At 40.0% G+C, this 27,454-nt stretch overlaps 1 pseudogene; it reads right to left on the bottom strand.

Moving 5' to 3' along the window:
- The window catches only part of LOC149260042 (uncharacterized), a 32,039-nt pseudogene extending 12,975 nt beyond the window's left edge, over positions 1 to 19,064 (bottom strand).
- Between the last annotated feature and the right edge of the window lie 8,390 nt (positions 19,065 to 27,454).

Below are 27,454 nucleotides of genomic sequence, written 5' to 3'. Positions count from 1 at the left end.
CGATCGCCGATTTACGTCATCCATCGCATCGCCGATATCGCAATCGCTTCCTTGCAGTTTTATTTATGGCCGATATCTCGGATCCGATATGTTATTAAAATCCCATCATAAAAAGTTATCGGGTCCGCTCTTCATCGCATATCGGCATCGCAAAAAATATATTGTGTTACATCGGGTAACCAAAATTTTCCGATTTCCAATTAGCTACGACTTCCATCACATCGCCGATATTGCAATCATTTCATCACATTCTTACGCTCACATCACCTCTCTGAATCTACAATGTGTATTTTGCAATATGGGAAGCACGATGCAATTTATTCTCTGATCCCCGATATAATATTTCTTTAATGATGCGATCGCTCCATCTCATAACACAACTTCTTATCGCATATTTTCATATCGGTGATTCGCCGTTTCAATCTTTGATGCGAGAACTTCCAATGCATGCCTCTAAGCCGTTAACATTTAATCAATATATGGCATAGCAATAAAAGTGAAGTTTTGCAAATTAAAATTCAAGCATGGTGAAGAAACATGTTGTGTGAATCATCCGATGAGGCGATGTATTAAAACGAGCTTGGGTAACCACTATGGGAAAAAGGCAATTGTCGACGAATTTGCAGCATACAAAAAATCATTTCAATTTCTCATACATTTCAGTTTTATATATATAATTCCATAATTAAACATGGAATTCAAGACCTATCTATCTTCATATTTAAATTTTATTATCTTGGATTTGGTCTTGATTCTGAACAATTTATCAAATCATGGAGTTTATATGAAACATATAATATTCTGAGGAATAGTCATTACTGCAAATTCTCATTCTTATCTCTGATGCACTTCTTTTAATTTCAACTCCCTTGAGCACTAAGCATTCTATTTTGACATTTTACTGCTTGCTTTAGTTTAAATAAAATAAACAATGATTTTGGGTTATAGGATTTTAGTTAGTTTGACTTCTTCAAGTTTTTAATGTTAATTAAAATAAGGAGTCAGCTAGTTTGGAGAAATTGATATTTTTCAGGTAAGATCAAAAGCAATTATCCAATGGTAAGATTTATGTGCCCACTTTCATTAATTTACATTTCATCATTCTAGATCCATTTTTGTTTTTTAAATTATGATGATATAAAACTCTGTTTTGCAGTTCTCTGTATTTGGGAAATATGATGATGGAAATGGATTAGATGATAGGGACAAAGCATGAAATTTTATTCAATGGATACAGGTGATTCATCAAGCAGCACAAGAGCAATTGGAAAAGAGTGAGGCTCGGCATAAAGCTCGACATGATAAGCACCGAGTTGACCATCAGTTTCAAGTTGGGGACAACGTATGGCTCCACATCAGTAAGGATAGAATTAAGGGAGGAGGGAAGAAATTGAGGCCCATTCGATATGTTTCCTTAACCATATTGCCAAAGATTGGAGACAATGATTTTTACCTTGACTTGCCCGCTTATATGCAAATGTACTCAATATTGAATGTTGAAAACTTGAAGCTTTATGAACCTCCATTGATTATGGATACCAAAGAGATTGCACTGATTCCTATAGTGGATGATATTGCACCAGAGTATCTAGACAAGTTGCCCGAAGATATCATACTTAACAAGAAAAACAAAACTTGACGACGAGGAGATGTGGGGTACATTCAAGTTGCCTTCGAAGGAATGCATCTTAGTAAAGCTCGATGAATGGAGAAAGAAAAAGTGAGGCAATAATTTCCTCGCTTTCCAATTGACTGAAAGGATTTTGGTGGTCCAAAATCTCTTTGTGGGGAGGATTGATTCAGGTATATCTTTAAAAGGTACTAGTGGCATGGTAAAAAGGCTTAAAAATCAAAGTGGAAGAATGTAGATAAACTTAGCATTGGATCAAAATTCTCCTCACCCTGATTTTAATGATGCCAATGACACTTGAATTCAAGTTCATATGAAGAAGTTAGAGCAAGTCAAAGACCAAATTTGACTTGGACAGGTGATAGGAGAAGGTGACGTGGAAAAATTCTTCGGTGAAAGGGGAAGCACCAAGTGGCCGACTACCATTGGTCCTGCATTTCACAATCACATATTGGAAGAGGTAGGCAGTAAAGAATCGACCCTGGCAGGATTAGGATTGCAATGCAATCACACATCGTAAAGGGGAAGAGTTACAGAATAGCCCCTTGGTAGTCAGGGATGCGATTGCGATATCACAATCGCATATCGCACACACCACATTCACAAACCATAAGACCTACTGGTTCCCACCGATTGTGATTTGCGATGGTTTTCAGATCCTATATATTATACATTGTGTTTAATAGCCCATCAAGTCCACCATTTTCACAGGCCACTTGTCACAAAGGTCAGGACTATCCGTTGATTGAAAATGCCAATTGAGATTTGTGATAACGCTATCTACGCTGATGGATTATTGCCACCAATGTTAAAGCCACCGGGTTAGGGGATTAATGCATGGTTAAGAAGTTTATTCTATGTTTAAAACAAGGTGTTACTGCACTATTCCAGGCCCGAGATCCTCTGGTGCAAACGAACCGTTGCTAAACTTGTCCTCTCCTGGAACTTCCCTAGATTGAGGAATTGACTGATCAAGGTTATATAATGGATGGTACGGATAAGGAAAAAGGAGGAGACTGTCACAATATTTTAGAACACATTGCGTGTAGCAGAAACCTGACCTAGTAGTAGGCCAAAACATTACCTTGAGCAATAGGGAGGTTCCGAGAGGGTGTAGAAGCTTCATTTCTCTAAATTGGGTGTTCGGATAGGCAATTCTACATGATTTTCCACTAGGATTTAAGTGGTATTGTTTGTATTTGAAGCTGGGCTCTCCATTCTTTGTCTATCTTCCAACTTTGAGGTATAATGATTGTAAATGAATGTTGATTGTACTTTTATCCCTTTTTATGCCACTTAATGAATGAAGGTCTTCCCACTATTTAGTAGGGCTCGGAGACATAGTCCAAATTGTATGAACTCCGTAATCAAATATGTGTGTCATGTTTTCATGCTTATCTTGTTATTTCCACATTGTTTTATGTGCTTTTAAGTTCCCTGGTTAATAAGCTTTGTTTCATGTAATTTTGATGCATCTATAAGTAAAATATCTTGGATCAATAAGTGTGAGAAAAGGAAAGATTTTCTTGAATGTGAGAATGAAACAGGGAAGAAAGACTCTCTTCTAAGTTCGAAGACAATGTCATAAAGTAGCAAGCACAAAAAAAATTGCACCCATTTTAATATGAGCAAGCATAGGGTCAAGAATTATTGGAAATTACATTTGCAACTTCATCCTCAGAAGGGCAAGAAAGACATGCAATCACCCCAAGATGAAGCGACAAAGGAAAAATTGCCGCAAGTTGTGACCATCCATGAAACTACTAAAGAAGAAGAACTAGTTCAAGTAGAGGGTTCATTCACCTGGTTGGGTAAGAAATGGGTGGATTACTTGTCCAATTGAATGTTTTATATATATTTTTAAAGTGCATGTCGTTTTTCCCCAGAGTTGGGAATTTCATAAAGTGATGCATGTATAAATTATTAATTTGTGATATAGTGTTTCTTTTGACTATAGATAAACAAATAAAGTTTGGGGAATTTCTATAAGAGTCTGAATTCTCTCTATAAGACTTTTGGAGACCAAAAGTCCTTTTTGTAAGGAGGCGTGATGCAAGTGGATCCTAAAAGGCTCAAAATTTTACTATCTAAAAATTCATTGTCTATAGCACAATTTCATAGTTATTTTTGCAATGATTCCAACAGTGAAAACGACATGTCAAATGAATGTTGTATGAAAAAGTTATCACGTTCTGATCATTTTGGGAAACAAGAAAACTTTTGTGCAAGTATGCCCAGTTAGTAGTCCATACTACTAACATGGCACGCTGACTGGCCTGCTGTCTGTGTTATGCTCTTGACCTGTGATAAATTCCAGAATACCAAATGTGCATAGAAATACAACCCAGAACAAAGAATAAAATGGGAGGAACAACAAGTATTTTATTATTCAGACATGAAAGAAATGTTCACTTTCCTATTTGAGGGGGCAACCTCTAGCAGAGCAGAGCTCGATTACAAAATAAGACTCAATATTTCTCAATGGGGAGTCTCTAGCCTCTATATACGATTCATACATACAATACCATGGGTCATTATAATGGTTCTCTCAATACCCTATATCTAATACAATGGTCTGTTTGCAACTAACTGTGGTCCCTTTCCTAAATGTGGGTCAACCACTTACAATTATTGATACAGGATTTATTGACTCTTTAACTAACTATGACTATGACTTGACCCTATTGGTTTTATTACACAAATAAAGGGGTTAGGGTTGGACCCTAATGTGCCCTCCCCCATCAAAAGTAGCCTTGTCCTCAAGGCTGAAGCTGCGGAAACTGCTGAAGAATAGTGGTTGGTTCCCAGGTTGCATCTTCTGGAGAGGTGTCTTTTGACTTGATGAGGACTTCCTTGATTTTGCGGTCACGCAGATGTCCTTCATGAATATCAAGGATCTATTCAAGTTGGAGTCAAAGTGAACCTTCCTCATCTAATTCAAGTAGACTGGTTTGAATTCCTCAATTATTCCCCACCACTTTCTTGAGGCATGATACATGGAAGCTTGGCTGGACTTTTGAAGTTGGTGGCAAGGCCAACTTGTAGGCTACTAATCCAATGCGCTGAATTATTGGATAAGGTCCATAGAATTTGGGAGCTAATTTATGGCAGCCCTTTTCTTTGGGTTATATGGTTTTAGCCACAAGAATACCTAATCCCCTTATTGAAATGTGTGCTCTGAATGATGCTGGTCTGCTTGTTGCTTCATATGATTCTGAGCTTGATGGAGATTCTCTTTGAGACATGCTATCATGGTGGCCTTGATGTATGGCCAACTCCCACTTTCACCTATTTCTTATATCCCTGGATGCTGGGAGTTGGCCATACATTGCTTCATATGGAGTCATCTTGGTGGCTTCATGATAGTTAGTATTATACCACCATTTAGCTAAAGGTAGCCATTGTACCCATTGATGCTGCTTTTCTAAAGTGAAGCACCTTAGGTATGTCTCCAAACATTTCTTGACTACTTCAGTTTGACCATCAGTTTGGGGATGATAGGTAGTACTTAGTTGGAGTTGGGTGCCTTGTAGCTTGAAAATTTCTTTCCAAAATTTGCTGGTGAAATTCAAGTCATGATCAGATGATGAGCCTCATAAATGTGTAATTATATGGGCTCATTTTACCCCCTAACCTAGTCAAACCAATCATTCTCTTAGCTTATTACATGACTTTCTGATTATATTTATGCTTATAGAGTGAGTTGAGTTAGTTATTGTGACATGTGGTCTAATGTGTATTTAATGCAGATTATTGATGATTTTCAAAGTCAAAGTCAAGGATCTAGTGGACAAATGGCACCAATAACCCGAAGTGGACAAAGGAGATGACTTATAAAGAGCCGAATCATGCACTAGAAGGCAGCCGAGCAAGTGGAGGATGACTGATGATTATCTCTAGTTTTGGGAGCCAAGCCTCCATGATTTTAAGGAAGTTGTTGGTAGCTTCATTTTTATAAGTAGAGAGGCATAGGGCCTCACTAGGGTTGGATTTTTGTTGGATTTTTTCTTCTGTAAACTCTGCTCAACTTCGAGCTTATTATTTTGTGACAACTTCATGTAATCTTGCTATTGTTTTGGAAATAAAGATGGAATCCTTTTTGAGTTAGCATTGAGTTACCTCAGAGGGTTGAAGCTCTTGGGTTAGGGCCCAATCCAAGTAGCCAAGCTCCTCTTTACTTGTATTTGTATGTTTTATTTCAGTTGTATATTAGGTTGCTGTTAGATGTGTTTCTTTTATGGTTAAGAATAGGTTGCTTTTGATGATTCAATAGTTTGCTTCTAGTTGTGCTTTCTATAGTAGGTTAAGCAGTGATAAAGAGAATATTCAAAGGCTAGCAAGAGTGCCTTGGCCTCTCTTCCTCCCTTCTAGACCATGATTTGAGGCAAGGACCCTCTTGCTACCCCAAAAACACAAATTTTCCTCATTCATAGGACTTCTAGTGTTTGCAACTTTTTAGTAGGTTAATAGTCCAGTTTTGCTTTGGTTCAGATCTTCTTCATCATGCTCACTTATTTATTTGCAATAGTCTTCTTTCATGCTCTCCTTTCTTGTATCATTTCTCAACATTTCCCTTCATAGATCATAGTTTAGATTAGTTTGATACAAAACTTTGTTTTTCTGGATGTACTCACTTCATCTGCTTGTTTGATCTTATTAGTTGACTGTCAAATCCTCTGCAGAAGATCCCTCTTACCAGTAGACTAGCCTATCATCCATCACATATTCCATCTGATCCATGCCCTAAAAGTCTCCTAAACCTCACCTCAATTCTGCCTTAGTTTCCTACATTTTTCTTGGAACTTCTTCCTCTCTCCTTGAGAAAATCCAACCATCTTTCTCTCTCCTGGTGGTTTATGGTAGACCACAGGTGCCCTAACACCTAATTCCAACCTTCATCCACATTTTTCACCCCCTCTCACACCCTCAAAATAATGAAAACTGCTCTCGGCCTCCTCCTGTAGGCCTCTAGTAGAATGTTGCTTTTCCTCCTATATATTTCATGTGTCCTCCTATAGACTTCCTTTGTCCTTCTGTAGATTTTCCTATATGCCTTCTTTTGAAGGCCAAGTGTGGGAAAAGCCTCTAGAAGGCCACCTGAGACCTCCTAGGACCCATCCACACCATCCTACATCCTCTCAGGTAACAAAACCACCCTCCAACACCACCTATTCGCTGCCTCATTCACACACAATAAATTACATGCATGTCAATTTCACATAAAAATCGAAAAAGATGTTTTTTGCTTATTTACTTCCAGAAAAAGCTTACTTAGATGTTGTTTACTTCCTTGAGTAGGTAATGTCATTCCTTTCATGGTTTTCATAGTGCTTTCTACAAAAGTAGGATTAGTTGGTTAAGTAGGATTTACTAGGTTCGCTTTACATTTCAGTGTTCTTCCTTTCTGTAGTTAGAGTAGCCTCTGTAGAGTACTCTTTCTTTCCTTTCATCACATATAGAGCTTCTTCTGGAATCCATAGAAGTTGGCCTGAGCTCCTAGTGATCTTGCGCCGGCTGACAAGGTGACAACCTGCAGTGAGAACTAGTACTTGTTCATTCAGTAACAACGCTTCCAAGTTTGTTATGAACTACCGGGTTGATAAGAGTAAAGTAGGTAGCCTAGGAGTTGTAGCATTATTTATGCAACAATCATGCTCACCACTTTTTGGCGTCGTTGTCGGGGAAGCGTCAGAGTATTCTGTGATTACTGCTTTCTTCTATTTCCTATTACAACATTCTGTTAATAGTTCATTTCAGCAAAAGTAGACTAGTCATTTCTTTTCTTTTCAAGTTTTGCATTTCCTTGATTTCCTTTTCAATTCTGCAAATTTCCATTTCAGCAAGTTCATTTCAGTTAGTTGCAATTTGTTTTGTTCAATCAATTTTAGTTTGGCAGGTACTATTAGTGTGGGGAAAAAAGAAACAAAAACCAACCAAAAATATTTCCTTTCATGCCTCATAGGAATAGAGATAACTCAGGAAAAAATTTTCCCAACACCCCCACTGCTTCACACAGCCAACCTTCTCTCTTCTTTGGCTGCTACAATCAAGAAGAACCCTTAGGTGAATAGGAAGACATATTTCAATAACCTATAGGGGAAGAAGAAGAAGAAAACATTGCTTTGGAGCCAATGGCTGAAAACAGAAATGCTAGGGGGAATGGAGAGAGAATAGAGGGTACCTTTCCCATTCGGGAGATAAATGGGGACACCAAAATGAAGAATATAAGCCCTTCTGCCCTACGTCATTTCCATGGTCTGACTACAGAAGATCATGACACCTTCTTGTTCGAGTTTGCTGTCATCTGTCAAACTTATGACTATGCAGAAGATGGGAAAAAGTTGAAACTGTTCCCTTCTACTCTCAAGGATGCAGCACTATGTTGGTTCATGGGACTACCTAGCAATAGCATCACAACTTGGGCTCAGATGCAGTGAGCCTTTAACAACAAGTATCGAGACTATTGTAGGTCAAAAGATACTAAAGAAGAAATCTTCCAAATGACCATAGGAAGTGATGAGTCCCTGGAAGACTATGAAGAGAGGTTCCAGCTCAGTTACAAAAGGGTCAGGTGTACACTTGACCCTGAGTCTCTGAAGTTGGTCCTGCTCAGGGGAATCTGGGAAGATCTTCTAGACACCCTCCATCTGCTAGCCAGGGGAGACATCTGCCAACTACCCTATGAGGACATAAGGACTATTTTTAGAAATCATTATAGAGCAGCTGGAAAGAAAGGTAGGGGGAATCACCCCATTGCTAGTACCTCTTCCTCCAACTCATCCATTAAAGGAGAAATTGGAAACATGCTGGAAGACTTCAATAGTAAGATATTGCACACTCTTGCCATGCAAATGGACACCTTATATATCAAAAGAAAACAAGAGGAAGCAGAGAGGGCTTTGGCCATTTTTTGCCATAGATGCACCAGGAGGCATCCTAGGAATGAATGCCCATTGAACTTTATAGAGGTTTGTTCAGTCTGTGAAGAAAATCATTCTATAGATAAGTGCCCTTCCTTGCCTAGACTTAAAGCTGTATATCAAGGGGCTGAGGGAGTCACTGAACAGCTCTACTACATAAACTAAAGGAGGCTGCATGGACCTAGATCATACTAGCAGGGGATGCAAGGGACATCTCAAGCATACTACAACCCCAACCAAGTTCCTTCCATACCTTCTTGGAGTGCTCCTGCTCATCCTGCCTAGTCGACACCACCTCCTTGGTCCTTCACATCTCAATATCATGCCCAACTAGCCACCCATTCTTTTCAACCCTATGCCCAGCCGCAACCTCAGTGGAATGCATCTCATCAGGGATGGAGGCCCCAATACAACACTCTTCCCACTCTTATGCCTCCACCACCTACCCAACCACAACCATTACCTTTTGCTCCACCAAGGCAACCCCAAATGCTTGCCAAGCCACATTCGAACCTGAAAAACAGACAGGCTCAACAAGTTTATAGTGGGGAACCATCATGCCCAACTTATGTTGTGGAGATTCAAGAAATTAACTTGCGATCTAGGAATGTTCTCCTAGATAGCAAGCCTCCACCTAGGGAGATTGAGGAAGATAAAGAGGAAAGTGAACCTAAAGCAATTCCACCCTTTCCTAAGAGACTATCCGTGATAGTCCAGCCTATCCCAGAAGAGACTGAACTCCTGGGAGAATTGAAACATTTATGTGTGAAGATACCACTTCTTCAAGCCATAAAAGATGTACCTATCTACAATAGGTTGATCAAAGAGAATTGCTTTAGGCATCCGTAAGGCACAAGAGAGATGCCCCAACCATCAATGTCATAGGGTAACTGTCTGACCTGATGTTAGGGCAGGTAATCTGTCCAAAATATCTGGACCCTAGAAGCCCAGTAGTTGATGTCCACATCAATGGCACCATGATCCCACATACCTTGATTGATCTGGGAGCTGCCATTAATGTGATGAAAAAGGACACAATGCTCAAACTCAACCTCCAGGGCTCCTTGAGGAAGACCACGACCATGCCATAGCTAGCAGACCACTCCACCATGACCCCTGAGGGTATTTTGGAAGATGTGATGGTCTCTATTAATTCTTGGGAGTACCCTGCTAATTTCTTAGTTCTCCAGCCAAAGGAAAAGCTCACTAGGTATCCTCTCATTCTCAAAAGACCTTGGTTGGATACAGCCGATGCCTACATCAGTTGTTGAGCTAGGAAAATGACCATAAAGAATGGGAACATGCCCAAGCAGTTAATCCTATACCCTCCTGTCGAACCGTAACTAGAACATGATCTACCCCTCTAGTTGGAGGAGGAAGATGAGGATGAAGTTTATTTCGCACCATTTTGTGCATTAGAAATCGCCATGGGGTGGAAACAATAAGAGGAGGATGATATGATTGAAAATCTGATTCAGAATCCACCTCCCAGTGTATCACCATCAGAGGACATAGTAAGAGAAACTCAAAACAACCCCTCAACTGATCTTTGTGCAACCAACTCTACTTCTCTCCATGTTAAGAATATAGAGTTGGGCCCAAAAATAACCTTGAAAATCAATCCATCGTTATCCACTTCCTATGAGAAGGAATTGTGTAGCCTAATGAGAACACACCTAGATGCCTTCGCCTGGATTTATAAGGAGATGAAGGGAGTGCACCCTTCAGTATGTACTCATCATATATACATCAAGGAGGATTGCAAGCCAGTCAGGCAGCCTCAAAGGAGGATGAATCCAGCACTTAAAGATATTGTTAAGGAAGAATTACAGAAATTGCTTGATGCAAGATTCATCTATCCCATCTCTGACAGTGAATGGGTCTCTCCTTTGGTGCTAGTGCCAAAGAAAAATGGTAAGTGGAGAATCTGTTTTGACTATTAGGAGTTGAACAAATCCACTAGAAAGGACCATTTTATTTTACCTTTCATAGATCAAGTGTTAGATGGTCTGGCAGGGAAAAAGTTTTTCTCTTTCCTAGATGGGTTTAGCGAGTACAATCAGTTTCAAATCAGCTTGGAAGACCAAGATAAGACCACCTTCACTTGTCCTTGGGGTACTTTTGCATACCAGGTCCTTCCTTTTGGTTTGTACAATGCTCCAGCCACTTTCCAAAGAGTGGTATTGAGTATATTTTCTGAATTAGTTCATGATGCAGTAGAGATATACATGGATGACTTCACTCCTTATGGCTCTAACTTTCAGGAAGCTTTATCTTACCTAGGAAAATTTCTAGACAAGTTTATTGAGATGAACCTATCCCTCAGTCCAGAAAAATGTGAATTTTTGATGACTGAAGGGACCGTGCTAGGTCATGAAATATCTCAACAAGGATTGCAGGTGGACCCCAACAAAATTGCCATCATCTAAAGGGTCCCACCTCCTCAAAAGGTGAGAGATGTTAGAAGTTTCCTAGGCTTAGCTGGGTATTACAGGATATTTAAAGATTTCAGCAAGCTAGCCTCTCCTTTGTTTGACCTCTTTGGAAAAGATGTCGAGTTCATATGGTCAAAAAACTGTCAAGAAGCCCTAGATACCTTAAAGAGAAAGCTCGTGACTGCCCAAATTCTGAGAGGCCCAAACTAGGCCCTACCTTTCCACATTCACATAGATGCTTCGAGCAAAGCAATAGGAGCAGCCTTAGGAAAAATTGATGAAAATTTACCTTATGCCATATACTTTATAAGCAAAAACTTTTCAAAGGCAGAGTTAAACTATACAGTGGCTGAGAAGGAACTCCTAGTTGTCGTGCATTCCTTAAACAAATTTAGACATTATATCACAAGCTATCAAACCTTTGTGCACACTGATCATGCTGCAATTAGATATTTAATGAAAAAATGCTCTCATTATTAGATGGTTGCTTTCACTACAGCAGTTTGATTTGACCATTATTGATAAGCCTGGTAAAGAAAATGTCATTGTTGACTTTTTGTCTAGGGTGAATTTTCCTACAAGTGAAGAAGGAATGGTGGATGACCAAATGCCATATGAACATTTGTTTGCTATCTTAGTACTCTCTCCATGGTTTGCTGATATAGCAAACTACTTGGTTTCGGCACAGTTCCCACCACACCTGTCCTCAAAAGAGAAGAGAAAGATAGTAAGGAAAAGCACCCCTTTCACCTGGATTGGGGGCAATCTCTTCAAACTTGGCCCAGATCAGATCTTGAGAAGGTGTGTCATGGAGGAGCAGTCTTTGACATCCTCCTAACCTGTCATGATGGGTCTTGTGGAGGTCATTTTGCAGCAAAAAGAACTACCTTCAAGATATTGCAAGCAGGCTACTACTGGCCCACTCTTCATCAGGATGTGAGGAGATATACCAGACAGTGTGATCGGTGTCAGAGGATGGGGAAACCTGCTCCAAAGGATGACATGCCCATGCAACCGCAAGTGACCTTTGAGCCATTTGAGAAGTGGGGCATGGACTTTGTGGGACCTATCAACCCTCCTTCAAAGCAAAAACAATACATCATCGTGTGCACCAATTACCTGACAAAGTGGGCAGAGGAAAAAGTAATCAAAACAACGACAGAGGAAAAAGTAGCTGAGTTTATGAGAGAAAACATATTCTACAAGTTCGGGTATCCAAGAGAGTTGATCACAGATCAAGGCAGTCAGTTCACTTCCAATTTGATTGAAGACCTACTCACACATCATAGAATCAAGCACAGGACTTCCACCCCTTACCATCCACAAGCCAATGGGCAAGTGGAGGTCACTAACAGAGCATTGGAAGGGATCCTGAACAAGCTAGTGAGCAGCAGCAGAAAGACTGGGCAGACAGATTAGTTGAGGCCACTTGGGCCTACAACACAACATGGAAGACCACCACACGGTTCACACCCTATGAACTAGTCTATGGGAAGAAGGCTTTACTGCCAATAGAATTTGAATTCAATACCCTAAGGATGGTAGCTCAGCTGTACCTAGACCTCAGCCATGCACAGAAAGAAATATTACTTCAGCTCAATGGATTGGATGAACATAGATTGCAAGCCATTCTCCATACAAAGGTAGTTCAGCTTCAGAGAAAGATATGGCATAACAAAAAACATCAAAGAGAAGCAATTCCAAGAGGGAGATTGGGCACTACCGTATGGTTCAAGATACAAAGGTTTCAAAGGCAAGCTAAGGACAAGATGGCTGGGACCCTACATTGTGGAGAAATGCAATGACAATGGTTTAGTTTTGATCAGAACCATTGATGATGAAGCCATCCCCATGCTTGTCAATGGACATCGGTTAAAAAACTACAAGAAACCCCTCTCCAAGAGCAAGTCATAGCCTCCACTTCACCCACTCACTAAAGAAAAAGAAAAAAAGAGAAATAAAAAATAAGGACTCAAGTGAAAACCTCCATGAGGCACTTGAGTCCCATCATTGGGTTGAAAACCTCTTCCGAGGCGGCCCAGTGATGTCAAAAAAAAAGAGAGAAAAATAAGATCCCTGGGTGAAAACCTCCCTTGGAGGTGCCCAGGGCAGGCAATTTGGGTGAAAACCTCCCTTGGAGGTTCCCAGGGTAGGCAATTTGGGTGAAAACCTCCCTAAGGTGCCCTAGTTGTTTTCAAAAAAAAAAGAAAAAAGAGAAAAAATAGGGAAAAAGAAAAATGAATTTTCATTTGCATTGTAGGTTTGCAGGAGGACTACAGGAAGCAGAAAAAGGTGCCAATGGAACCCTGACATCCATGCCATCACCTTTCCTATCTTCTCCACACTTTTCTCCATCATTTCTGACATTTCTTTCACCCCACTATGCTTCTGCTTCAAAAACTGTGTTTTCTACAGGAGGCTCCTGTAGGAATTACATAGAGCCAGAAATGGATATAAAAGGCAGTTTGAGGGGCATGGAAGCTACATGAAGAACCTATAAACCCTCCTATAGTCTTCAAACCTCCTTCCCATCATTTCCAAGCCTACATCACACCCCAAGCATCATTCTTCTTCCTATCGAAGAAAAACACAAGAAGAAACAGTTTTTTAGGAAAAGAAAAAAAACGAAAATAAGAGAGGAAGCAGCACCATCCACTTCACCTGAAGCCTACCTACTACCTCTCCATTTCTATCTACACTTTTGGCATCATCCTCAAAGCTCAAAGCACAGAAAGAAGCTGAACTTTTAAGGGGAGAAACAACTACATGAGCTCCTATAGGAATTCATGTAGTAGCTGATCCCATCAAAATCCAGCACCAACAACAGAAGAATGCACCCATGAAGGTTGAAGAAGGCACCTGAAGCTTAGACCCAGCTAGAGGAGAACCTACACAAGACACGGCCACACATTAGCAAGCAAACAACATGCACCAAAAGAAATAAAGGCATGTAGTAGAGAGGGAGCCACAACACCTCACAACAAATACATTCAGATCACAGGTAAGTAACTAACTTGTTCATCTGTTTGCATTTGTGTAATTAGAAGGCATGCAAAAGCAACGAGATGGTTGAGGTTGAACAAGGGGAAGATGGCTAGTTAACTTGGCCACCTTCATCTAGATGACTCCACTCATCCGAGATGTCACCCACATGTGCACACAGTCAACTCAAGAATGATGTCAAGGACAAGTAGTGGAGGAAGTGTGAACTCTGATGCAATCATGGGGGGTGATTACGAGGAGGGGCCATGATGATAATGCAAGTGGGGACCAACGGTTCGAATATGGCTAACGAATTCTTTGCCAGCTCACCCCCCATCACCGGAAATATCCATAAAGGGTAATAAGTACTCCTCCCCAAGCACTCTCACCACCTTTTCCTTCATTCTCTCCTTGTAACTCAGCTATAGTAATCTCCTTGTGCCCCCATAGCCTCGTAACCATTGTCCTCCATTAATCTCTCCCATATTCCTGCTCTCAGTGTTTTCTACAGAAGCACTTACAGGTTCTACAGGAGCACCTACAGGAATTCTACAAGAGGGACAACAGGATTCTACAGGAGGGACAGTGAGTTCTTTTGAAGGGAGAAAACATGGGTTTTAGCACAATTTTCAGTCTGAGGAGGTAGGTTCCATGCATGCCCCCATTGAATATCAATATAGGCAAAAAGTGGTTTAAATTTGAGGAGGAAATAGGCCTTTCAAGAGGAGAAAATACATAAAAATAAATAAATAAATAAAATTCTGCTTATTTAAAATAAAAAAAAAAAAAAAAAAAAAAAAAAACACAGTCTCCTCTATTTCTCTATTTTTCTCAAAAATTGTTATCTCCATCTCCACAATTGGTTTCCCAAAAGAGTATAAACAAAATGACAGGAGGGTTTATGAGAAAGGAGCCCACCAACTCCACTAGGCTCCATGCACATCCACAAGTGGTCGACATCTTCACAAGGGAAAATTGGATGAATTTCTTTGAGAAATTATGAGGGTTTGATGAGGAGATTTCCCAAGATTTTTCTCTCTCTCTGGTACCCCACACAAGAACTCATGCCACTGTCACCTTTAGAGGTCTTTCCTTGGAGATAACCCCTAAATTTATTAGTAGGGTCACTACCCTTCCTCTTGGGCTGCCTTGGAGTAAGGATGAGAAACCAATTGGCCAGGCTGCCAAGAAAAACGTTCTCCAAAACAATGAAACCCCTGTAGGGGATAAAAATGGCATTAGAAGGGCTAGCATACCATACTCGCATTTGAAGGGCTAACATACCATACCCTTGGGATGAGGTTAGCTATCAAATAATCAAATACATTTCCTGTGAAGGGAGGTACAGCATTGTCTACGGTTATCACTTTAAAATTCTCCATGAATTAAGGTATGGCATGGACACTCCAACACTTCAGAATCTCAACATCCCCTATTTCCTCCTGCAGTCCCTCATTGACTCCATCACTAAGGTTCAAGTAGGGAATTCAGAGTAGCTAGCTCAACATGGGTTAATCAAAATCTTAGTGGAAGAAGCCCTCCATACATTTACACTCACTATAGCATGGGAAGTCTTCTGAAACATGACAATTGAGGATGACATAAAGGCCCTAATGTATGATATCATTCCTACTGGTAGCGAGGAGGAAGAGCAACAAGGGGGAGAAGGTGAAGCCACTGGTGACTTAGCATAACAAGGAAGGAGGAAGGAACTGAAATAGAGGAGGAGAAAGCTGAAGAAACAGAGCAGGAAGAAACAGAGCAAAAAGAGACAGAAAAAGAGACAAGAGGAGGAGCAGTGGGAAGAGATAGATAGGAAGGTAGGATTCTATCACAAGTGAAAGCAAACGAAATCAGAAGCTTGGGATGCTAGGGATGCTACCAAGGCCATAAAATATGAGGAGATGGACTATGTTGCTTAAAGGATGAGCAACACCTTTAGTAGGGGGGTGATGATGAGCCTCATAAATGGGTAATTATATGGGCTCATTTTACCTCCTAACCTAGTCAAACCAACCATTCTCTTAGCTTATTACATGATTTTCTGATTATATTTATGCTTTTAGAGTGAGTTGAGTTAGTTATTGTGCCATGTGGTCTAATGTGTATTTAATGTACATTATTGATGATTTTCGAAGTCAAAGTCAATGATTCAGTGGACAAATGGCAGCAATAACTCGAAGTGGATATGGAGAGGACTTATAGGATGGAACCCCCCTCATTTATTACTCCTCACTTCGAATTCCCCTTCATTCAACTCGGAGTACAAGTAGTTGAATCATGCACTAGAAGACAGCCGAGCAAATGGAGGATGACTGATGTTTATCTCACGTTTTGGGAGCCAAGCATCCCTAATTTTAAGGAAGCTATTGGTAGCTTCATTTGTATAAGTAGAGAGGCCTAGGCCCTCAGTAGGTTTGGTTTTTTGTTGGATTTTTGCTTATGTAAACTATGCTCAACTTCGAGCTTATTATTTTGTGACAGCTTCATGTAATCTTGCTATTGTTTTGGAAATAAAGATGGAATCCTTTTTGATTTAGCACTAAGTTACCTCAGAGGGCTAAAGCTCTTGGGTTAGGGCCCAATCCAAGTAGCCAAGTTCCTCTTTACTTGTATTTGTATGTTGTATTTCAATTGTAGATTTCGTTGCTATTAGATGTATTTCTTTTATGGTTAAGAATAGGTTGCTTTTGATGATTCAATAGTTTGCTTCTAGTTGTGCTTTCTATAGCAAGTTAAGTAGTGATAAAGAGAAGATTCAAAAGGCTAGAAATAGTGCCTTGGCCTCTCTTTCTCCCTTTCAGACCATGATTTGAGGCAAAGACCCTCTTGCTGCCCCAAAAACACAGATTTTCCTCATTCATAGGACTTCTAGTGTTTGCAGCTTTTTAGTAGGTTAATAGTCCAGTTTTGCTTTGCTTCAGATCTTCTTCATCATGCTCACTTCTTTATTTTCAATAGTCTTCTTTTTTGTTTTCCTTTCTTGTAGAATTTCTCAGCATTTCCCTTCATAGATCATAGTTTAGACTAGTTTGATGCAAAACTTTGTTTTTCTAGATGCACTCATTTCATTTGCTTGTTTGATCTTATTGGTTGACTGTCAGTTCCTTTGAAGCAGATATCTTCTAGTAGTAGGCCAGCCTATCAGCCATCACATCCTCCATCTGATCCATGCCCTACAAGTCGCCTAAACCTCACCTCAATTCTGCCTTAGTTTCCTACATTTTTCCTAGAACTTCTTCCTCTCTCCTTGAGAAAATCCAACCATATTTCTCTCTCCTGGTGGTTCATGGTAGACCATAGGTGCCCTAAAACCTCATTCCAACCTTCATCCACCTTTTTCACCCCCTCTCACACCCTCAAAATAGTGAAAACTGCTCTCAGCCTCCTCTTTTAGGCCTCATGTAGAACATTGTTTTTCCTCCTATAGATTTCTTGTGTCTTCCTGTAGATTTCCTATAGGCATTCTTTGGAAGGCCGAGTGTGGGAAAATCCCCCGAAAGGCCACCTAAGACCTCAGAGCACCCATCCACACCATCCTACATCCTCTCAAGTACTAAAACCACCCTCCAACACCACCTATTCGCTGCCACACTCACACACAATGAATTACATGCATGTCAATTTCACATAAAAATACATAAAAATCCAAAAAGATGTTTTTTGCTTATTTACTTCTGGAAATAGCTTAGTTATATGTTTTTTACTTCCTTGAGTAGGTAACGCCATTCCTTTCATGCTTTTCATAGTGATTTCTATAAAAGTAGGATTTGTTGGTTAAGTAGGGTTTAGTAGGTTTGCTTTACATTTCAGTCTTCCTCCTTTCTACAGTTAGAGTAGCCTTTGTAGAGTAATCTTTCTTTCCTTTCATCACATATAGAAATTCTTTTGGAATCCATAGAATTTGGCTTGAGCTCCTACTGATCTTGCACCGGCTGACCAAGTGACAATCTGCAATGAGAACTAGTACTTGTGCATACCACACCAACGCTTTCAAGTTTGTTACGAACTACCGGGTTGATAAGAGTAAAGTAGGGAGCCCAAGAGTTGCAGCGTTATTGCTGCAATACTGGTGCTCACCATCAAACACAGTGGAAGTTATCATGCCATGCAGTTTGAAGATCTAGTCCATGAAAGCTTGAGCCACCAAAGTGGTGGTAAATGGGTGGGCTAGAGTGAAAAAATGAGCATATTTAGAAAGTTTGTTCACAACCACCATGATGACTAATTTGTTGCCCCACTTTGGTAGACTAGTAATGAAATCCATAGAAACATTTGTCTAGATGGAGGCAGGGACTGGCAATGGTTGTAAGGTTCTTGGTGACTTGACTATTTCTCCTTTGTGGCATTGACACACATCACATTACCTACAAAGGTAAGAATGTCATTCTTCATGCCTGTCCAAAATAAAGAACAATGAGTGTGGGCATAAGTCTTCTGAAAGCCTGCATGCTCAGCAGTGGGAGATGAGTGTAATTCTACCAAAATGCAAGTTTTGAGGGTGGATGTCGGAAATATTACTACTCACTCCTTGTAGCAGAGAATCTCATGATTCCAAGAGTAGCCAACTGAGGAATTAGGATCTTCTCTCAAGTTATTAATGAGTTGGGGGAGAGAGAGGTGTGAAAACCATTCCTTGCGGGCTTCTTCAATCCAATCTGGTATGGGAAGAGAGATTGATAGCAGTGTGATTTCATCCTCAAATTGGCGTGATAAAGCATCCGCTACTACATTGTCATGCCCTTTCTTGTAAATTATCTTATAATCATATCCCAAGATTTTGGCCAACCATTTGTTTTTTTGTGGCGATGATAGATGTTGCTCCATGAAATATTTGAGGCTTTGATGGTCTGTGCAAATTTGGAAATTTCATTCCAATAAGTATGGTCGACAGGTATATATTGCATGTAAGATGGCCATCCTCTCTTTCTCATAGGTAGATTGTCCCAAATGTTTCCCACTTAGTTGTTGGCTAGTGAAAGCCAAGGGTCAACCTTCCTACATTACGGCAACACCAATACCATTACGTGAAGCATCACATTCAATCACAAAAGATTTGGTGAATTCAGGTATTGCCAATACTGGAGTGGAACACATGGCCTGTTTTAGAACCACAGACGATTGTTGTGTTGCATCAGTCCAGAGGAATGATTTTTTCTTGAGAAGGTTAGTGAAGGGTCTAGCAATGCAGCCATAATTGCGAACAAATTTGTGATAGTAGCCAATGAGACCCCAGAATCCCCTTAGACTGTTCAAGGTTTTTGGTTGGGGCCAATCTTGCATTGCCTATATCTTTTTGGGATAAACCCTGACACCTTCATGACCCACAATTTGTACCAAATACTTAATTTCTTCCACGCCAAAAGAGAACTTGGACAATTTTACAAATAATTTGTGATTCTGGAGCAATTGCAAGATTAGGTATACATGATGGAGATGTTTTCCCTAGGTTAGGTTGTAGATGAGAATGTCATCAAAGAACACGAGGACAAATTTTCAAAGATATGGGTTTAGCAGGTGACTCATGAGGCCTTGAAAAGTGGATGAGTATTACAAAGACCAACTGGCATGACCAAGAATTCATAATGGCCTTCATGAGTGTGGAAAGCAGTCTTGGGAAGGTCTACTTCCTTCATGCGGATTTGGTGATAGCCAGAGTGAAGATCTAGTTTGGTAAAGAATTGAACACCATGTAGTTCATCAAACATATAATCAACAACTGGGATAGGGAATTTTTCTTTGACAGTTAGCTTGTTGAGGGCCTGAAAGTCTAGACACATGCGCCATTCCCCATCTTTCTTGAGCACCATGACCATTCGTGATGAATAAGGGCTGAGGCTAGGATGAATAACACCTTCTTAAATGAGTTCCTTCATTATTTTTTCAATTTCATTCTTTTGGGTGAAAGGATATCGATATGGGCACACATTAGGTGGTTGGGTCCTTGGGACCAAAGTGATGCTATGATCATGTTCCCCTCTAGAGGGTGGAAGCTCTATAGGTTTGTCAAATACTAGTGGGTGGTGGTTTAAGACATGTTGCATCTCAGGATGAATATGAAGAGTAGTGGGTTCTATGGCCTCGATGGCACTAAACTGGGCAATAACTCCATGATGGCCCTTTTTCAACAACTTTTCCATTCGATGCAAATTGATGATAGAAGGAGCACTTTCCTGGAGTCCACGGAGGGTATGCATGTGGTCTTTCTTCTTAAAGCTCATATATAACTCCTGGAAATCCATTGTGATTGGGCGTAGTGTGTGAAGCCATTCAACACCCAAGACAATGTCTTATCCACCCATGTTAATTGCAAACATGTGGGTCTTTACGTGGTATTCTCCTATCTAAAGTTTAATATTTTTGCATCGTCCCTCACATTTCATTGTCCCCCCATTAGCAATCAGGACCTGGAAATTAGAGACTGCCCTTACAAAACAATGAAAAACTTTGGTGACTCACTAATGGATAAAGTTATGAGTGCTACCACTATCAATCAATACTACTACAGGGTGATGTTTAATAAAGCCTTTGATTTTGAGAGTTTGGGGCACATAAATGCCCACCAAAGCATGTAGCGAGATAACTGGTTCCTTTGGCATAGCTGTGAGCTCATTGTCCTACTGGGTTTCCCCAAATTTGTCCTCTAGTCCCCTAAGGGGTGGGGCTTCCTCAGATGAGCTGTGATCAGTAACATTAATTTGAAAAAAATGTGGTTCCTTGCATTTATGGCCCGGGGAGTATTGGTCTTCACAGTAGTATCATAATCCTTGCTTTCTTCTTTCAGCCATTTCTGTTGGAGACACCTTTTGAACCTTAAGTGTTTGGGTAGGGCCCTGAGCATGGGTGGGGCATCCCTTGGCTATGAAATTTGGATGAAGGAGACTGGGTAGCTAAAGCACGTTCCACTTCGATAGCCTTTGTGGAAGCGTCTATCCATGTAGGTGGGTAGTGCATCCAAACATGGTCTTGGATGGCTTCTTTGAGACAACTTATAAAACATTCCAAGTAGAATTCATCTCCTAGACCTTCTGTGTGGATGGCCAAAGGCTGTAGTATAGTCTTTTATTGTTCCTGTCTATGAGAGCTTAGTAAGATGACCCAAAAAATTAGATTCTCTTTCAAAGCAATCACCAAGAGATTTTGAGAACACCTACCAGGTTATGTTCCCAGGATAGCATTTCCGATGCCACTGCCACCATTTTCATCTCTCTTGGTCCAGGTAAAGGGATCCCACACGTAGTTTAGTTTGATCATCTCGGATATCATTCAGAATGAAACATTGTTCCATTTGTGCTACCCATACTACTGGATTAGTGACATCAAATTTATACATGTCCAGCTTGGGTGGTAGAGGGTGGGAATTTTGTTGATTTCCATGGAAATGAATATGATCGCTAGATTCTCCTTCAAGGTCTTCATTAATACCATGTGCCTCTGGATGCAACCCTGACGTGATCATATTGAATTGTGCCATGAATTTATGCAACTATTCCTAGAAAGACTCCATCTTTTGTTGAAGGTGCTCAAAATTATCGTTGTCCAAGACTTGAGCTTTGGTTTCTACCATACACAGACCTTGGTCACTTGACGTCACATTAAAAAAATTTGGGACCGTCCAAAAATTGAAGCTGACAAGTGAATGGTACCATTGCAATCAACTCATCGTCCTGAATCTTATGGGATAAGTCTATTGTAAGCGTCCCTGGAAGGCCTAATCTTTTTTTAATTTTTATTTTTTACTTCGTACAAAGTTTTACTCACCGCTAATCAATACTGCAGTGGTCAAATTCTAGAAAACTTGATCCTGCCCAATGTCCTGGGAAAATCGGGCCTAGACTATAGGAGCCACAAGCCTCACTATGCAGATGGTCAGATATGTCTGCAAAACCCTAATGGGTGAATGTGAGTTGGACTATGGCAACAACGGAACCCCAACTACTTGATCTAAATGGTATTGTGGTAGTAGAACCTCAATTGGCAGATCTGATTGTTGCGGTGGCAATAGAACCCCATCGGCTAGATCTGAATCGTACTATGACAATAGAACCTCAACTGGTGGATCTGATCTAGCAAATAATATAATGGATGATCTTGAGAGAGTCGAGGGAACTATGGTCTCAAAGAAGTTCCAGGTGCTACAGATCGCAATATACATAAGGGTCCAACAATATTACTCGCCCCAAACTTTCAGGGCACTAACTAAGGAGGATCAACCATACCGTTAGCCGTACTACCCGACTACCCTATCTTATGCATGAGTAATCTCCCCGAGTGTTGTTATCAGTGTACTGTAACAGCAAGATGGTTGACGGCTTATCTAAGGCGAGGTTTCAGGTGAGCCTAGGGGGCTTCTGATATACCTAGAGGGTACATGGAAGGCAATCTGTTTGTGGTTCTATCCAATGTGCTACTACTTGAAGGGGTACCCACAGGGGTTACAAGGAAGTCCAACAAGTGTGACCACCTCTTGTATTCCTTGCGTGCATGCCTCCCCAAATCCGCAGGTTTATGCGCTCAGCGATAGATCCCCTTGCTTAAAGAAGCCAGAACATGCCTCTAGCCTAAAAAACGTTCTGCCAAAAATGGAGGTACCATTGGTCCTAGAAAGTGCTCTAATACCACTTGTTATGCTCTTGACCTACGAAAAATTCCATATTCAAAGATGAAAGCAATGTTCACTTGCCTCTTCGAGGGGGAAACCTCCAGTAGAGCAGAGCTTGATTACAAAATAAGACTCAATATTTCTCAATGGGGAGTCTCTAGCCTCTATATAGGATCATACATACAATACCATGGTTTATTACCATGGTTCTCTCAATACCCTATATCTAATACAATGGCTTGTTTACAACTAACTATGGCCCCTTTCTTAAATGTGGGTGAACCACTTACAATCATCAATACGAGATTTATTGAAACTTTAACTAACTATGACTATGACTTGACCCTATTGTGTTTATTACATAAATAAATGGGTTAGGGTTGGACCCTAACAGAAAGCACAAGGTTACTGAGGTTCAGGAGCCAATGGTACCTCGACACTTGGCATTCTCTCACTCGTGCTGAGTTGGCAATTTTTTATTGGTTGTTGGTGTGTGGTGACATGTACCAACCAGAAACCACCACATGGCCTATCCCAAGGCTACCATGTGGCACCTCGGTGGCCACCAAAATTGGTTGTAGGGTCGAATTGGCAGCCTGGAGTCTCGAACACTCATCCTCTCTCCTACAAGCGCTGGGGCTTACCATTGAACCAAGGGAAGGAAGGTCTTGTTATAATGTGGCGGGGATAATGTATTTAAGTTTTTAGGTGGCGCATTTGTGTTGGGGGGGCCGGGCTAAGGCCTAGCCCCTGGCCACCCCCGCACCATGAGACCGCGGGCAGGAGGGCCAAGGGATAGGCCCTAGCCTGCCCCCATAGCGGTTACCATAACCATGTATTAAAACACCGCATATTTGGTGTTATCGCCAGTGTTAATGCCACCAACTAAAACCATAACTGCCTCCACTCATTAACATTCTGCCACATGAGCACCTCTGAAATTGTTGCTAACCACCCACCTCCGAAACCACCAGGATTAAATCCCCTACTCAGACCACTAGGACTTGATTGCCCATGTGACCTCACACTTAAATTGCCAGGACTTGACCGCTTGTGGTGGGGGTCCAGCGCCAGGCGTTATGGAGTTCCATGTGACAGGGGCATGTAGATTTCAAAGGCTTATTGGCCAAACTACCGGTCCTACAATTTCACCTGCCAAACTGGAATCATGTAGGATGGTTAGCTGGAGAACTTGGGAAAAGGAGTAAGTAAGCATAACTTCCTCAGTATTTGGTTTTTTCAATTGCAGGAAGAGGTTAGATGGGCATTTTTGGGTTTTTTGAAGCCAATGGAACATGTTTTAGAGTCACTGGAGAACTTCTGAAGAGACCTTTTGTGGGTTTGAGAATATGGGTACTGGGATCAATCAGTGGGTTGATTTAGTTTTTGAAGGATTTTGAGAATGGAGAGGACCTTATAGAGGTATGCTAGCCTTCATATGTTTTCTGTAGCAGCTGAGACATCTATGGTGTATCTCATGCTTCTGTTTTCTCATTATGTCTTTGAGGAAAGTTCTCTTTTAGTACTTCAAGTGAATTGTTGTACTTGTTATGCTCATTGTTAGATGAATTATGGGGTCGCGATTTGAGAACCATTTTCGTGCTGATTGTTTCATGACTGACTATAGGTTTTCATGTTCTTAGAGTGAGATTTCTTTGCAGGAGAGTGTTTCCCTGAAGGGGAAACTAACCACTCTTTTGGTCAACACACTTTATGTACTTTTTATCACTAAAGTATTTTGAGCAAAACGATATTGGGTCAAGCCATTGGAAGATAGAACAAAGAGACGTAGCCTAGGAGGGGTGAACTTCTTTATCAATTGCTGAGTATATTACTGTTATGTTGTTGTGAGTATTTTTTTTAATTCATGTTTTAAGCTCATGAATTACATATAAAGAGATAACAACTCATGGTTAACTTGAAATTTACCTCATAATCCCTAAGCACTTTGTAAACTATTATGAATTGGAATTTAGCACAACAAACACTAACTTTCCCATTCAGATCAATGAGAAATACCAAAGATATGGTTGGGTTCTTAGGAAGAAAAGGGTGAAGTGGTTTCTACTGCAAAAGAGGTTGAAGCATAAACTAAATGCTTCACTGAAGAGGGAAGAACTTAGGAAAATTGAGTATGATGAAGAAGATGTTTTCTTATGTAGACCATAGTAGGGACCACTGCTTAGTGAGGATGATGAAGTGAATGGGTTGATGGAGAGTCTCAAAGACCATGTGAAAATTCCAAAACAGTAGGAGGAGTTATCAACAAAAGAGGAGACTAAAAGGCCTTGTGTCTTCTATAATAATAAATTTTGTATGGTTGTAGATATTGATGGAGAAGGATACTCACCCAAAACATCCCTACAAGATGAAGAGGATGGAAGTATGCCATTTATAGGCATAAGGGAAGAATAGAAGAAAAATATATATTGAGAGAAGATGAAACATTATTGTTCCAATGGGACAATCAGAATGGGAGTCATACACATTGGGTAAATATTGTTGTATATGTGCAATTGTAAGAAACTAATAGATATAAGCATTCAAAACAAATTCTCTTGAACTTTAAAGAAGAAATAAAATTGCTAGAGAGGTTGTTATGAGAACTTAAGGTTACAGATAGAGAGAAGGACTATTCGACAATACCAAATATGGGAGCGGTGCACATGGCATCCAAGGAAGCAAAGCACAATTTCTTTTTTCAAACATATTATATGCTTACATGCAAAAGAGAGGAAGAACTTGAAGTTGTACCAAAGGAGATAGATTTTATGTTGTTGTAGGAAAAAGAAGATGAAATGAATTTGTCTCTAAGGAACAAAGACATAGAGGATTCAACCATTGAAATGAAGGGCCATGAACTTGTTATGGTGAAGGAAATTTCCTTTCATGGTGAATGTGTGAAGAAGGAAACTACAAAACTTCATGTATTTACATTTAGAAAATGAACTCTTTTTGAATGGATATAAGTGTGCATTGGCAGGTGAAGGACTTAGACATGATGTCTCGAAGGAGAAGGAAAATGCTAAGGTGGCTTTTCAGAAGTGTGAACGTGAAGAAACAAATAGAAGCAAGCCCTACCATAAAGCAATAAAACTTGTATCTACAAATTGAATGAATTTGACTTATGAAGATGACCATATACGGGATGAGGAAAAGCTCTTTAAAATTATTGTAAAAATAGGTAGAGATGAAAATATGACATGGGGTATCTCATAGAAAGTAAAAGGATACACATTCATATATATATTTTTTATCACAATATGAAAGGGATTTACAGTTTTTAGAGGATTGTTTGGACTGTCTCAAGGTTGAGGAAGACTACACAAAGAACACAGTTGAATGACTCGAAGAGATTAAGGACTTCAAAAAATTTATATCTTGTGATAAAATGCATAATGAAAAGCTTATTGAGATAATAATTGAATCTAAAATAAAAGGACATCAAGTGTTTTCAAAGGACGATGAAGGAAGATAATTCTAGAAGATGTTGTGCAATTCCAGGTTTGAAGAAGAAACATATGTATAGTCAGGATACAACCAAAGAATGGAGCAACAATTCAAAAGAATGATTGAGCGTGTTCATGAAGCTGATAGTGAGGGAACACCAAATGAAGGGTGCACGACTATAGTCCAATTTTTGTTAGAACTGATGTTTCTTTGAATTCTCATGAATAATAATGTTGGCATTAAAATTGACAAAAGTTTTGAACATGTGGAGTATAGTTCATTAACAAGATGGTTGAATTTTGGAGCAATGATGATCAAGGGTCATATTATGGTGTCACACAACCACAATGAAAAGGAGATGGAAAGCAAAGAAATATGGTTGCATATGAGAGATTTATTGGCACAACAAGAAGGAAATAACAAAATAGTGTATGGGACACTAGAAATGGAAAGTGACAACAAACTACCAAGAGAAAGCACGTGATCAACAACAATATAAGAACTTGACCAGAAAGTCATACCATTTTTCCACTTATAGAGTTAGAAGGAGAATCAACCTCTAGGAAACATACTTTTCCTAGACCCCAAAGAGGTCCTTTGAATTATGATAAAAACATTTACTTCCTCTTCATAAACTACTATAAATTAGAATTAGCAAAATTTAGTTTTTATTTTGTTAAAATGTTTTATGGTTAAAAATATTATGTACAGAGAGAAGTGCCTCGAAACAGAAAAAAGAGAAGAATTTAGCTCAGAGGTGTGGGTGAAAAAAAAAAAACAGGCCAGGACGAATGGATCGTGATAAGGTTGGGTAGTGAGCTTTAGGGAATGTTTTATGTAAATATATTTCTCTGTTTTCATGAATTTGAATTTTCCAGTCTTTTAGTTTTATTTCCCCGTCTCTCCATATGCATGAATTCCTGTGCAAGAATAGGCGATTACTTTCTCTGTAAGCTATTAAGAGTCGAGGGAACTTGAGCGAAAACTTGGGCAATAATTCCATTATAAAGAAAAGGAAATCCCTGCAATTTTTATGTTTCAGGTAATATTTTCTCTACGTTGGCAATATTATTTTACTACTGGTACGATTTTCTAATGTTTTTGTCATTGTTCAAGCATCAATACCGAGAGTAAGCTCATGTTGAATGTTGTATGCAACTAAGGGGAAGCGGGGGGGTCTGTGTAATGACACGAACTGATAGCGAAGAACATTTATTATGAATAAATCCAATATAAAAATATCTGGAAAGAAGTTAATGGAAGACTTGAGGTTGAAAAGAAGTGTTCAACCTCCTATAATGTTGCCGAACAGCATGAGAGCTCTCAGGAGAGAATCTTTATGGTTCACTAAGAGTGAAATAAAGTCTTAGTGAAATAAAGTATGTCACAGGATAGGTGTGACTTAGGCTTACAGTCAGTCGTGAAAGTAAATATT

The sequence above is a fragment of the Pinus tabuliformis genome, chromosome 6, assembly GCF_031772625.1.
Source record: "Pinus tabuliformis cultivar Carrire ecotype Pingquan chromosome 6, CPIR1, whole genome shotgun sequence".
Classification (NCBI taxonomy): Eukaryota; Viridiplantae; Streptophyta; class Pinopsida; order Pinales; family Pinaceae; genus Pinus; species Pinus tabuliformis.
The sequence above is the reverse complement of the archived record's forward strand: the minus strand, read 5'-3'. Positions and strand labels throughout refer to the sequence as shown.